Here is a 15,637-nt window from a genome sequence, read left to right on the forward strand (position 1 = left end):
TATGGAACTCCAATGATTGAGAGAATATAGGAATGTGTTCCACTAATCAAAGCAGATCCACCAATCAAGGGATTTCGGTGGGGAAATCTTCCTCCATCCATGGGGAATGATTCTTAATCATTTTGTATAAGTAACAAGTCGAATTTTCCTCTAGGGAATGATTGAGAAAATCTAGGAATGTGTTCCCTACCATTTAATGCTAATTCCTAGTATTAGGGACTAGATCCACTAATCAAGGGATTTTGGTGGGGAAAGCTTCCTCTATTCATGGGGAATGATTCCTAATCATTTTTTATAAGTACCGGGTCGAATTTTCCTCTAGGGATAGATTTTCATTAGTGTTATTGTGGAGATAGCTTGTATTTTTGCAGCTCCATTGTATTTTCTTGCAGGGATGTAATTTGATTAATGAAAATAATGAAGATTGGTGTCATGTTCAGCTTCTAAATCTTGTTCTCCTCCATAGGTCTCTGAGTTTCCTTGGGCTTGGCCATCCCACAAACCTCATATCCCTTTTGTATCATTGTCTTTCCCTCTTTTCATTGCTTATTCACATGCATCTCTAGTTTTTATTTCTTTCTACTTCTGCAATTAGTATTAATGATTTCTTGTTTTAGAATTGAGTTAAATGGTTGATGAAAGTTCTTTTACAGGATCACAAGAATTATTTCATCCTTGGAAAATCTTTGGAAGTTCATAGTAATCATTGAGTTGCTTGGATTAGTCTTCTTATTCCCACATCTAGATTGTTGGACCTCCTTTTTAGAGAAGAACAATAAATTTCTGTTATTTTTTAGAGCATCCTAACGAGATTCAATCGAATTGATTTCACTTGCATTAGATCAAAAAAATTTCTAGTTCATAACAAAAACAACCCCATTGCATGTTCACTTGATTTGGTTAGCAATTTCTTAGATTTACTAGCTCACTAGTTCTCAAATTTCTAGATTTTCGACTAGAATTTTTTTTTTTATTTTTTTTTCGCGTGGGTTATCATAGGTATTTTTGATTAATTCCACTTGGAATAGGGACCTAATAAATCCTAGTTAATAAAAAAATTGTCCTATCCAATTTGGATTTTATTTTCTTGGCCATTAAACCCTCACCAATTTCATCATTTCACAAGGAAACTTCTCCAAGATTTTTGAGCGAATTCATCCATCTCCCGACTTTGGTTTTGAGTTATGAGTGGTCCTAGGAATTTTTCCACTCCATTCCACCCATCACACACTATTCCTAGGCCTCCCATCACCTCCAACACCTCACATTTTTCTCTCAGTTGTATCCTATAGGTTTCCTGTAATTCCTACAGGATCATTCTATAGGTTTCTAGTATATCATGTAGGTTTTCTTGAAACGAACTGTTTTGAGGCCGAATTGATGGGAAACCTCTAGGAAATCACCAAAATCCTCCCAGGGGTCTCCCACACAATCCAACCATCTCCTAACCCTTCCATCCAACCTCCAACATCCTTAATTCACCTTCCACATCACTGAAAGACATTAGTTTTCATATTTGATTTTGCATGAAAAGACAAAAAGACAAAAACGTATTTATTTCAGTCCCTTTACTTGCACAGATGTTTGATGCTTCTTACTTCCATTCTTAGATAGTAGCATTTGGTTCATGATAATTTAGCATTATTTTAAAGCATAGTTTCTTGGCAGTTAATTAGGACATGGTGTGATTGAGCATTGAATTTCTGTCTCTTTCCTTGTACTTTCTTTCTTGCAACAGGTTAAGGTTCCATTTCAAACATTTCATTTTCTTCAATTCATTTAGGATTTGACTTTAGTACATGCACTTCATTACATCATGATAGAAAAGGAAGGACACATTGTATACTAAGCATATAGTGCTGACACCTCTTAAGTTTATACAAACCCCAGGCTGATAATTAAAGTTGGTAGCCTTGGGAGTTGTAGCATTATTGTTGCAATACTGAGGCTCATCATGAGGACTAAGGTGAAAACCTCCATGAGGTGCCTGAGTCCCATCTTTGGGTTGAAAACCTCGTGAGGTGGCCCAATGATGAAAAAAAAAAGAGAAAAAAAAGAACAAAAAGGAAAAGAGAATAAGATTATCACTAGATGAAAACCTTCCTTGAGGCACCCAAGGAAAATAACTAGGGTGAATACCTCTCTAAGGAGGCCTAGTTGTTTTCCAAAAAAGAGAGAGAGAGAGAAAAATATATAATTGTCATGAAATTTCCATTTGAACGTGGGCAAGAAAGACAGTCAAGGAGAAAAAGAGGATCCAAAGGGAACCTGCCTCTCACATATTCATCTCCTCCACTCCTTACCATGCATACCTCCATCATTTCTATCATTTTTCCACTCCATTGCCTCAATTTATGCACAGACTGTGTTTTCTACAAGATCCCCTGTATTCCTACAGGATCCCCTGGAAACCTACAGGATGATCCTATAGGAATTACAGTGACGCAGAAATACTATAGGAAGCAATCCGAAGGCACATGATAGATTTGTTACATCCCTAAAATTCACTCTATGCATGATCTAGCACCTCACCTCATCCACCATCATCATCCCTGCACTTACCATTCAAAACAGAGAATCAGTTTCAACAGTTTTTGTCAGTCTTAGAAAAAAAGGGAAATAGAGAACAGTAAGAGAATTACTTAAGTATCCTTTGCTCTACACACTTATACTCTTTTCCATCCATGTCACCATCCTCATAGCCCCAGTTAGCAACATGATTAAAGAATTCTGAGGGAGAAGCAACTACAGGACATCCTGTAGGAAATCTTGTAGCAACCTATCCCACAGAATGCCAATCACACCACCAACAAGTCTTCACTAGGATGATCTAGGAGCTCCACAGCAACAACAACATCAGATCTTCATCCACAGATACCTGCAAAAGCAAAGAAACCATTAGTAGACAACAAGATGAGGAAGAAGAATGGCATGCAACAAATATACAACGCAACACCTATGGTCTTCGATAACTGCAACATAACATCGAAACCACAAGTAAGTATCCTGCTCGCTCACTCATATGCATCATGTAGTCAAAAGTTGTAAGTGTTACGAGATAGTTGGTTTATTACTGAAAAGGTGGCTAGTTAACTTCGCCACCTTAATTTAGTCAGCACATGGACAACCAGGTGTCCTCTCACACGTGGCTACAGTCAACTCAAAGAAAAAGAAGGAGTAGGACAAAAAGTGGTTAAACTACGGATCTGTAGAGCCTCTACTTTGCACTTGATTATTCATCATTACCTATAGTTTTCCCTCACTCATCTCTCTCTTTTGCCTCATTTTCCTTGCAAACCAACCCAGATCATTACATTTAATGTCTTTAAGCATGATTAAGGAATTTTGCTAATGTGTGACTGTTTTGTTTAGATTTTGACATATTTACAGGAATTTCGCAGCCATCTTATGCTTCCGCAGCCATCTGATGATTCCACAGCCATCTGATGATTCCACAGCCTTTTTGTTAATCTCAAGGTTCCACGTGTCATTTTGCAAAACGAGCCACATGGGCATGTAGGGATAAAGGTGCTCGAGGTTCCTGTGCTGTTAGTTCGGTCAGCCACATCATCTGTACCTCCGGTCAACGAGGGTCAAGTTACGGTCAACAAAGGCAGCTTAACGGTGATGCGTAAGCTGTTGGGTCACGTCAGTTCAAACGGTGATTTGTCCATCTTACGCAGGCTGTGGGGGACATAATCCAACTCTAGATTCAATGCCCATAACGACCAGAACCTCCAGCTCATCCACGAGGCTTATGATGTGTTATTGAACCTTAATTACGCATGACAGTTAGTTTATTTTTCAAGTTTTAGCTGTATGCATTAGGCCATCTTTCAGATGCCTATAAAAACTTGCGTCTGCGTACGCTTATGGTTACTTTTTAGTTGCTGTGTTTTATGAACTTGTTATCATTTTAGCGCATTCCAAGACTCTGTTTTAATAGTGCTGTTCTAGCACTCTTGACTGTAATTTTCTGCACATGGTGTAATAGAATCAGTGTTGTTCTGAAGTTTTCAATTCCTTGAGTCTTCTTTGGGTATTATGAATGGAGGGCCCCTGTTCATGACTGCCCTTGTATAGTATTTCATGTTTATATTCTTGCTATTTCTTCATTTTCCATTCAGCATTTCCTTTTCTTGAAACATGTACAGCGTAATTCACTTTCATGTTATTTCATTTCCAACCTTTATTTTAAGCTGATCAGCATTGTTCTTTTGCAGGTTTTTAACCCGGGATTGTTTTTGTGTTTATGTATTTGCTTTATAACTGATGGTATTTTCAGTTGACAGATTCAAAGTTGTTGCCTTTACTTTCATAGCTGATTTTTAGTTTAATTTCTCAAAGTTGTCTGCTAACATATGAATGGTCTCTTTATCACAAATTGTTTATCTTTTAGAGATCAGAATACTAATAACTTACAGCTGGCTTTGAGTACTTTTTAGACTAATCCTTAACTACTTTCTAATCGTGCTTTACACAGTACTATGCGTTAGAAGCAGAGAGTTAGAAAGAGCAAAACATTATAACTAGTCTTTAAAGTAGATTTTTCTCATTTTTGATCACTTTTCTAACTCATCTTTAGCTACTTCCTAATCGTGTTTTACACAGTACTATGTGTTAGAAGCAGGGAGTTAGGAAGAGATAAACATTATCATTGGTTCTTAAAGTGATTTTCTTACTTTTTATTTGCAGCAGCATGAATGGTGTCTAGTGCCATTAGAAAGTGGTTCTTTGCTTTCAAGTCATTTCAAGTTATTTATTTCTTTCAAGCTTTTCCTTTTCAGCAAATAGTTAGAAACCACTAATCACACACCCTCACTCATCTAGAATTCACCTTACACACACCATCACTCATCTGTTTATAAAAACATCACTCCATCTTAGGAAGATAAATTAACCACAAACAACACCCCAAACGACAAAAAGCTCTAAGAGGTTGCTTAAGTACATATAGTACACCTTCACTTCATCAGCTTACGAGCCCCGGGTTGACAATTAATGACATCAATTTAGGAACACTAAATTGACTAAACATTTTGGCGCCGCTGCCGGGGAAGTGAAATTAAGTAGCCATATTCTTAGAAAAAAAAACATAAAAATTTCAAGGAAAGAAGTTGATAACCTATCAAAGTATGCTCTCCTCTTGCACTGCAAGGTGATCTGGAGGATCAGAAAAGAGAAAGTTATTGATTTGATAGTTTCTTGAGTATGCTCTCTTCTTGCACCTAGAGTGAACTGGAAGATCAGAAAAAGAACTATTAACTTGACTTGAAGAAAAATAATAAAAAATGACATGCATAGAGCTAGAGATTCTAGAGGAAGGTTTTTAGCTAGAAGTTCAATTTTTACAAGTCCATCTGCTTCAAGGGATAGACAAGAGACACCCCCCTTATCTCCAACCGAAACTCCTAGTCCCAGAATTCCTGGAATTCAAGAGCCAAGAGTTGACTCTCCTACACCTTCTATTGAGTTTGAACCAGGAAGAGACTCTTCTCTTTCTCCTACAGAAAGACCAATTGTAATTGAGGAATTGGAATCATCTGAAGAAGAAGGAGAAATCTCTTCTCATTCACCTTTTGTAGAGGAACCAGAAGATTTTGAAATCCCTAGGAGAATCATCATGGAAGAGGAAGAAGGAGGTGGTAGGGGTAGGGGTAGAGGTAGAGGAGGAGGAGGAAACAACAATAACAATAATGGAGGTAGAGGTCCCCTTGGATTCCCGAGCCACCATGAAAAACATATCACCATCTGTCCTCCCTAACTTCCATGGGTTAAGGACTGGGGACCCTGAAACATTCTTATTTGAGTTTGAAGTGGTATGTCGAACTTATGACTACCTGGATGACTCTCAGAAACTCAAATTGTTCCCTTCAACACTGAAGGATCAAGCCTTGAAATGGTTCATGGGGTTACTCACTCAATCCATTAGGACTTGGGATGAAATGAAACAGACATTTTTGGATAGGTATTTGGATTATTGTATGCCTACTAATCACAAGGACGAGGTTTTTAAAATGATACAAAAAGAAGATGAGAGCTTAGAAGATTTACTTGAGAGATTTCAATATAACTTGAAAAGAGCAAAAATGAGTACCTTGGATGAAGAGACCTTAAAAGCCCTCTTATTAAAAGCCATTAGGGATGAATGGATAGACATCTTAAACATGATGGGGAAAGGGGATATTTCTCAACTTTCACTCAATGATATAGCAGAACTTTGTATCCATCTCTCAAGGGGCAAATCAAAAACTCAAAAAGGGCCTAGAGATCCTTCTCTCCTTAGGGCAAATAAATCTGCAACAGGATCAGTAAGTAGGGCTGAAATCGGCAGTATGCTTGATGAATTTAAAACTGACATCTTAGGGAGCCTTAGTGAACAACTAGATACCCTTAAGATTCACAATAAAAAAAAAGCAGAAGCTGAGGCTTTGGCTATCTTTTGCCCGAAATGTAGAAAGAAACATGCTTTAAGGGAATGTCCCTTAGATGCACACGTTGTAGAAACATGTGTAATTTTCTCAGAAACTCATGAGACCAAGGATTGTCCTTCAATTCCTGGCCTCAAAGCAGTCTTTCAAGAGAATCCAGATACACTTGAATCTCTTTGTTTTATTGCAAGGAGACCTTGGCAAGGACAACAGAATGAAGGGTTTAACAACTCTATGAATTCTCAATCCCAACCAAATTGGAATCCTTGGCAACAACCTTGGCCTCAACCTCAAAATGCTTTTCAAGCATGGATGCAAAGCATGCAAAATCCTTATGGGAGATTTGCTCAATTCTATCAATATCCTCCATCATTTCAGAATCAGCAAGCCCCACAACTTCCAAATTAAGGTCAACAACTATCATTGCCATACCCTCAACAACAACAACCTCCTCCACAAAATCAAAATTCTCAACCATCACTTCAATCCCAGCATAAATCAAATCAACTTCCCTCTCAGCCATTACCAAATCCAAATAATACGAACCCTCAAAATGCTTACATGATGGAAGGTCAACCATTCCCTACCTATATGGTTGTTCCTCTCAATGAAGTACAACTCAGATCAGGTAGAATCTTAGATCAACCTTCTACAAGTGTTCAACAACCAAGCATTTCCGAGGAAGAATCTCTCAAAGTCAATAAGGGTTCTGAAGTATCACTTCAAAACCAAAATATCAAAAAAGAAAAAGAAAAAGAATCAACCTCTACAACTCCCATAGTTGAGCAACCTACACCTGTAGCTACACCTCCTTTTCCTGAAAGATTGCAAATTGACAAAGGGGTGGAAAAGCAGATATGGGTGCCTGACTATAGTTTCCTAGATGAATTGAAGAATGTCTGTATCAAGATCCCCTTGTTACAAGCCATTAAAGAAATTCCCATTCTAGCGAAGACAATAAAGGAGTTGAGTTTGAAGAAAACAGGAAAAAGAACCAAAGATACTAAAAGGATACATCTAGTTGGAAAAATTGCAGACATAATGATGGGTAAGATTACCATGCAAAAATATGTAGATCCCGGTAGCCCTATTGTCAAAACTCATATTAATGGGGTTGAAATCCCAAATACTTTGTTTGACTTAGGAGCCGCGATCAACATCATGAGTAGACAGACCATGGATCAGTTAAAGCTTCCTAACCTTCTCTTTACACCTACTTTACTGCAACTTGCAGATAGATAAATCATTAAACCTGATGGTGTATTGGAAGATATTCCAGTCTCTCTAGATTCCTGGGAATATCCAGTTGATTTTATGATTTTAACTCCCAAGAATAATCTAGGAGGACATCCTCTTATTTTTGGAAGACCTTGGCTGGCCACAACTGATGCTTTCATAAGTTGTAGGTCTGGGGACATGTATATATCAGATGGTAATTCCACCAAGAAATTCAACCTGTATCCTCCAGCAAGGCAATAACAGAAATAGGAGAAGATGAGTGGGTTGATGATGAGGATACTATTCAACCTGTTCTAACCATCTTTGAAATCAGTGAGGATAGTCAAATTCTAAATACATTAGAAAATTTTGAAATGCCTTTAGAATATGACTCTACACAGTTTCAGTTAGATGTAGACATTGAATATCTCTCCTCTAGACAGATGTCTCTCTTCTCAATGGAAGAGTTTGGTAGTTCTACAGTTGAAATCCTTCCAGGAAAAACATTGAACATTAACAAAAACTTGGGAAGACCACAACAAGAAGAATTAACCAAACTGTTGCAAAAACATTCCACTGCCTTTGCATGGGAATACACTGACATGAAAGGAATCGATCCTAAGACTTGTATTCATCACATCTATATTGAAGAAAATAGCAGACCTATTAGGCAACCACAAAGAAGGATGAATCCAAACCTTAGGGGAATCGTGAAAGAAGAACTCCAGAAATTGCTCAAGGTAAACTTCATTTACCCCATTTCAGATAGCCAATGGGTTTCTCCTTTGGTTATAGTGCCCAAAAAGAATGGTAAATGGAGAGTTTGCATTGATTATCGAGAATTGAACAAGGCAACCTTAAAGGATCATTTCCCTCTACCTTTTATTGATCAGGTACTAGACACTTTAGCAGGTAAAAAGTATTTCTCATTCTTGGATGGTTTTAGTGGGTATAATCAAATTCAGGTAGCACCTGAAGATCAAGACAAAACCACATTCACTTGTCCTTGGGGAACTTTTGCCTACCGAGTACTTCCTTTTGGATTGTGCAATGCACCCGCTACATTTCAAAGGGCTGTACTAGGTATCTTTTCAGATCTGATTCATGATTGTGTAGAGGTATACATGGACGATTTCACAGTTTATGGTAATACATTTGAAGAAGCTTTGGAAAATTTGGAAAAAGTACTGGTAAGATGTAAGGAAACAAATCTTTCTTTAAGTCATGAAAAGTGTTTTATGATGTTTACTGAAGGGATTGTTTTAGGACATCATATTTCAGGAGATGGGATTAAGGTTGATAGATCCAAAGTTAAGGTCATCTCTAAGTTACCTGTTCCAAATTGCCAGAAGGATGTTAGAAGTTTTCTTGGGTTTACTGGGTATTACAGAAGATTTATTGAAAACTTCACTAAGATAGCATCCCCTCTTTTCAAATTGCTTACCAAGGACTGTGAGTTCAAATGGGATCCCGAGTGTCAATCTGCCTTTGAAGCTTTAAAGACTAGAATATCTGAAGCACCCATCTTAAGGGGGCCAAATTGGAAACTCCCTTTCCACATTTCTACTGATGCTTCAGATACAGCTCTAGGAGCTGTTTTGGGACAAAAGGATTTGATCCCTTATGCCATTTATTACACAAGTAAGAATTTGACTCCCACTGAGTTAAATTATACTGTTACAGAAAAAGAGTTCTTAGCTGTGGTACATGCAATCAACAAGTTTAGACACTACATAACCGGCTATGAAACCTTTGTCCATACTGATCACTCTGCCATAAGATATTTAATGAACAAACCTGTCACTAATGGTAGAGTTACAAGATGGCTTTTACTTTTACAAGAATTCAACATTACTGTGTTAGATAGACCTGGAAAACAAAACACAGTAGTTGATTTCTTGTCTAGAATCCAAAACACTAATGAATATTCTCCAGTAGAAGATAAGTTTCCAGATGAATACTTATTTGCAGTGACTACCAAGACTCCTTGGTATGCAGATATGGCTAATTATCTTGTTACAGGGAATCTTCCTCTACACTTATTTCCTAATGAGAAAAGGAAAATCATTCAGGAGAGTGCACATTATTCTTGGATTTCTAATGAATTGTTCAAAACAGGGCCAGATTGTATAATCAGAAGGTGTGTTCGGGAAGATGAAATGCCTGACATCCTTAAGGTATGTCATGATGAACCATGCGGCGGGCACTTTGCTGACAAGAGAACAACCTATAAAATCCTTTCTCTAGGATATTATTGGCCTTCTCTCTTTAAAGATGCAAAGCAGTATGTTAGAAGGTGTGACAGCTGCCAAAGAGTTGGGAAACCAACTCCTTCAAATGAAATGCCTCTACAGCCTCAGGTATGCATCGAACCCTTTGAGAAATGGGCTCTAGATTTCATTGGACCAATTAATCCACCATCAAAGCAAAAGAAGTATATACTGGTTTGTACTGATTATGTTACTAAGTGGGTAGAAGCGAAAGCATTTCCTTCTGCTACTGAAAATTCAGTTGTTCAATTTCTTTTTGAGGATATTTTCACTCGTTTTGGTGTCCCAAGGGAAATTGTAACAGATCAGGGCAGCCAGTTTACATCTAAATTGATGGAGAAGCTGATGGAGGAATATAAGATCAAGCACAGAACATCTACTCCCTACCATCCGCAATCAAATGGCCAAGTGGAATCTACCAATAAAGTTCTTGAAGGCATTATCACCAAGACTGTTCATCTTCATAGAAGAGATTGGGCGGAAAGGCTCCCTGAAGCCTTATGGGCCTATAGGACTACATGGAAGAACACAACAGGACATTCTCCCTATGAACTTGTTTATGGGAAGGAAGTCCTGCTCCCCATTGAGTTCCAAATCAAGACCTTCAAGATGGCAGTCCAATTGGGAATGAGCCTCTCAGAAGCTCAAAGACACAGAATGGACCAGCTAAATGAACTAGAAGAAATAAGACAAGATGCAATTCTAAGGACCGATCTAGTTCAGCACCAAAGATCTAAATGGCATGATCGTCATATCAAAGAAAGAAAGTTTCAGAAAGGAGATTGGGCTCTATTGTTTGATTCAAAGTTCAAAGACTTCAAAGGAAAGTTTCAAACTCATTGGCTTGGGCCATATGAGATTGATGAAGTCTTTAGCAATGGAGAAGTTCGAGTGAAAACTATTGATGAATTTCATACTCCTCTTATTGTGAATGGCCATCGCTTGAAAATCTACCAAAAGCCATTCTCAAAAGAAGAGTTTGTCAAGTTGTTTAAAGAAGATTCTGCAATCAGGTTGGTGGAGAAGGATTCTTCTCCTCCATCAGCCTAATCTTTGGTTTTTGAAAAGAAAAAAAAAAAGAATAAAAAAAAGAATAAATGTATGAGCCTGAAAACCAATCTCTGATTGGCAGTCTCATGCAGAAAACCTGAGGTGAAAATCAGGGTCACCTGACACCTCATGTTTTCCAAAAAAAAAAATCTCTCTCTCTTCCATCTCATCTCGCCATTTCATCCATTTCATTCACCATCTCATTCATTTAATCACTCTCACTCCACCTCATTTCTTTCCATCCATCCATCCATTCATTACATTTCATTCCATCAATAAAGTCATTTTTTTTAGATAACTGAAGTTGTTTTGTGCAGCCGGAGGGTATCACTGCAGTTTCCGCAGCTGTTTGGCAATTCTGCAGCCATTCAGCCATTCCGCAGCTCTCTGCACCTGCATAAAGAAAAAACACAGTCTATTTGAAAAGAAATTTACAGTTCAGAAGTCATCAACAATAAATGGAAAGGAGTCATGCAACAGCAATAAAACAATGAAGGGTTAGTGGAAAATGATCAAAGGCAATCCAAGCGTGGATCTAAGGTATGATCTAAATCTTAAACTTACGGTTATCTCATTTTGCAAAGTTTCCAGTGTTATGTTTCTTGCCATTTAATGTAATGATTACCAGTCTTTCCCATCATGCGACCAAAAATCCACGTATCCCCCACACTTATCGGTCATGTTCATCACGATTTTGAAACTCAATTGCGGCTGCTCTTCCATTAAGGTTTTCGTACCTAAGTGACGTAGACTACTGTACTACGTCTCTCTAAGTCATAATTCCCGCAGCCAAGTGTAAACCCATGACCGAACCCTAAGGACCTAACCGTTTCTACCCATCATCTCATAACCCTCATACGCTCGTATCATTCCATTCACGCTGTTTCATTTCCACAGTTCCCTTATTCCGCTGTGCTCACTACGCTGCTACCTCAGCCATACTCTGTTTTACTTCTTCCTCTCTGCTAATTATGGGTATCAGTGAACGTATGTTACGGCTGTTACAGTAGAGCCGTAAATTTACTGTGTTAGGGCCACTGTTGAAGCCGTGTAACCTTTTTTCCAAAAGTCTTAGAACAGAGCCGTAGAGCCAATGGGTAAACTCTTAAGAGTAGAACCAGAGGGTTCAAAATTTCTGGAGGGATATCCTCAAGTTAAAGAAGCTTTGCAGAAAGAAAACTGGCTCCAATGCATCCAGAAATTCAGAGGTTACCACAAAGAGGTTACGAAGGCCTTTGCACGTTCCTTCAGAGACAAAGACAATCAAGTGGAGATAGGGGACCTGAAGTTTACAGTCACTGAGAGCAGTATAGCACAGGCCACTTCACTCCCACAAACTGGAGAAATATGGTTTAAAAATAGATCAGTACAAGACCAACAGTGGAAGCAAATCTTAAAGAATCCAGGTATGGATACCAGCATTTTTACAAAAGGGATTCCTGTTACTTATGTCAAGGAAGAATGGACAACTTTACTTTTATTAGTGTAAAAATTCTTTACTTGTGAGGGAAGGTTTGGAGTTTTATATGTTTACCATGCCAAAGTCATGATGCATTTCTTAGGAGATGATATTAACCTTCCATATTTTCTACTCTCAAGTCTTAGAAAAATGTGTTCAATTGTCCAAAGGAACCCAAGAAATATTGAATCACATCTGTATCATCATGGTCTTGTTAAGATGCTAGTTGAGGAACAGTTGAAAGCCAAGAGAGATACCTGGGAGAGATTTCTTGTGAGAAACCATTTTGAAGAAGCAGGAGAAACCTCTGTGCCTAGAAAGAGTAGAAGAAAAAGAAAAGAGGCTACCCCTGAAACTGTTGTCCAAGAGGAAACTGTCCAATAACAGATTGAAGAAGAAACTGATGTACATCATTCTGAACATGAAATTGATCCTGAGCCTACTGTGGACACTGATCAAACAGCTCAAAGAATCATCACAGAAACCCTTTCAGAACTTGCCCAAGAAGTTGCTCAAAAGAGAAAAGAGAGTAGGAAGAAACAAAAGGAAGATAAAGGAAAATCTATAGCTCAAGAAACCTACCTCACTCCAGAGAATTCTAGTCAAGAAGATATTCAGCCCTTAGCACAAAGAATGGCCAAACTCCATGAAACTTCCCTTTCCAAGAAGGTGGAAAAACAAAAGAAAAAGGCACAAAAAGAAAAGCAGAACATCACCACCGTGAGAAGAAGCAGCAGGTTACAAAGAAAAGTGGGGGCCACAAAGGGTAAAAAGTCACTCATCATTGACTTGAGCACACGTGAAAAGGTTGCTACAAGTCCTGACTTTGAGAAAAGCCCTCCACACGCTGAGTATGTTGAGACCAGTCCTCCACGTGAGGAAAGTCCTTTTGAGCATGAACCTGAATATGAACATGGATCTGAATTTCAGTATGAGCCTAGTCCTAAGAAGTCACCTGAGGTTGACCCGGATCAGCAGAAAGTTTATAATTACCTGGAGACGTTAGAACAAGCAGCTGCTGGTCCGAGCACTGTTCAACCTTTGGAACAGCAAGTGCAATCACTGAAGCAAGAAATATTTGAGCTGGAGGTACTAAATCGCCACATCAAACAAGAAAATGAAAAACTGAATATACAGAGCAATGTGGACAAGATGGTCCAAGATAACACCATGCTTCATATGGGCCTATGGCAAAAGGAAAACAAAAAGCTCAAGAAGAGATGCAGGAAATTAAACAGAGCTTTGATCAATCTAAAATTCAGGTGTTTGATGAAAAGACCAAGAGTCAATGTGGCCACACAGAGAAAGAAGAGAAGGCTGGATCTCTTAGCAGAGGCATCTCAGCAGGTGGACTAAACAATGTTTTTGATTGCATGAGGACATGCAATGCCCTCGTAGTGGGGGTATGTAGAGCCTCTACTTTGTACTTGATTATTCATCATTACCTACAGTTTTCCCTCACTCATCTCTCTCTTTTGCCTCATTTTCCTTGCAAACCAACCCAGATCATTACATTTAATGTCTTTAAGCATGATTAAGGAATTTTGCTAATGTGTGACTGTTTTTTTTAGATTTTGACATATTTACAGGAATTCCGCAGCCATCTGATGATTCCACAGCCATCTGATGATTCCGCAGCCATCTGATGATTCCGCAGCCTTTTTGTTAATCTCAAGGTTCCACGTGTCATTTTGCAAAACGAGCCACATGGGCATGTAGGGATAAAGGTGCTCGAGGTTCTTGTGCTGTTAGTTCAGTCAGCCACATCATCTGTACCTCTGGTCAACGAGGGTCAATTTACGGTCAACAAGGCCAGCTTAACGGTGATGCGTAAGCTGTTGGGTCACGTCAGTTCAAACGGTGATTTGTCCATCTTACGCAGGCTATGGGGGACATAATCCAACTTTGGATTCAATGCCCATAACGAGCAGAACCTCCAGCTCATCCACGAGGCTTATGACGTGTTATTGAACCTTAATTACGCATGACAGTTAGTTTATTTTTCAAGTTTTAGCTGTACGCATTAGGCCATCTTTCAGATGCCTATAAAAACTTGCGTCTACGTACGCTTATGGTTACTTTTTAGTTGTTGTGTTTTATAAACTTGTTATCATTTTAGCGCATTCCAAGACTCTGTTTTAATAGTGCTGTTCTAGCACTCTTGACTGTAATTTTCTGCACATGGAGTAATAGAAGCAGTGCTGTTCTGAAGTTTTCAATTCCTTGAGTCTTCTTTGGGTATTATGAATGGAGGGCCCCTATTCATGATTGCCCTTGTATAGTATTTCATGTTTATATTCTTGCTATTTCTTCATTTTCCATTCAGCATTTCCTTTTCTTGAAACATGTACAGCTTAATTCACTTTCATGTTATTTCATTTCCAGCCTTTATTTTAAGCTGATCAGCATTGTTCTTTTGCAGGTTTTTAACCCGGGATTGTTTTTGTGTTTATGTATTTTCTTTATAACTGATGGTATTTTCAGTTGACAGATTCAAAGTTGCTGCCTTTACTTTCATAGCTGATTTTTAGTTTAATTTCTCAAAGTTGTCTGCTAACATATGAATGGTCTCTTTATCACAAATTGTTTATCTTTTAGAGATCAGAATACTAATAACTTACAGCTGGCTTTGAGTACTTTTTAGACTAATCCTTAACTACTTTCTAATCGTGCTTTACACAGTACTATGTGTTAGAAGCAGAGAGTTAGAAAGAGCAAAACATTATAACTAGTCTTTAAAGTAGATTTTTCTCATTTTTGATCACTTTTCTAACTCATCTTTAGCTACTTCCTAATCGTGTTTTACACAGTACTATGTGTTAGAAGCAGGGAGTTAGGAAGAGATAAACATTATCATTGGTTCTTAAAGTGATTTTCTTACTTTTTATTTGCAGTAGCATGAATGGTGTCTAGTGCCATTAGAAAGTGGTTCTTTGCTTTCAAGTCATTTCAAGTTATTTATTTCTTTCAAGCTTTTCCTTTTCAGCAAATAGTTAGAAACCACTAATCACACACCCTCACTCATCTAGAATTCACCTTACACACACCATCACTCATCTGTTTATAAAAACATCACTCCATCTTAGGAAGATAAATTAACCACAAACAACACCCCAAACGACAAAAAGCTCTAAGAGGTTGCTTAAGTACATATAGTACACCTTCACTTCATCAGCTTACGAGCCCCGGGTTGACAATTAATGACATCA

This window comes from Pinus tabuliformis, chromosome 4_2 (genome assembly GCF_031772625.1).
Source record: "Pinus tabuliformis cultivar Carrire ecotype Pingquan chromosome 4_2, CPIR1, whole genome shotgun sequence".
Classification (NCBI taxonomy): Eukaryota; Viridiplantae; Streptophyta; class Pinopsida; order Pinales; family Pinaceae; genus Pinus; species Pinus tabuliformis.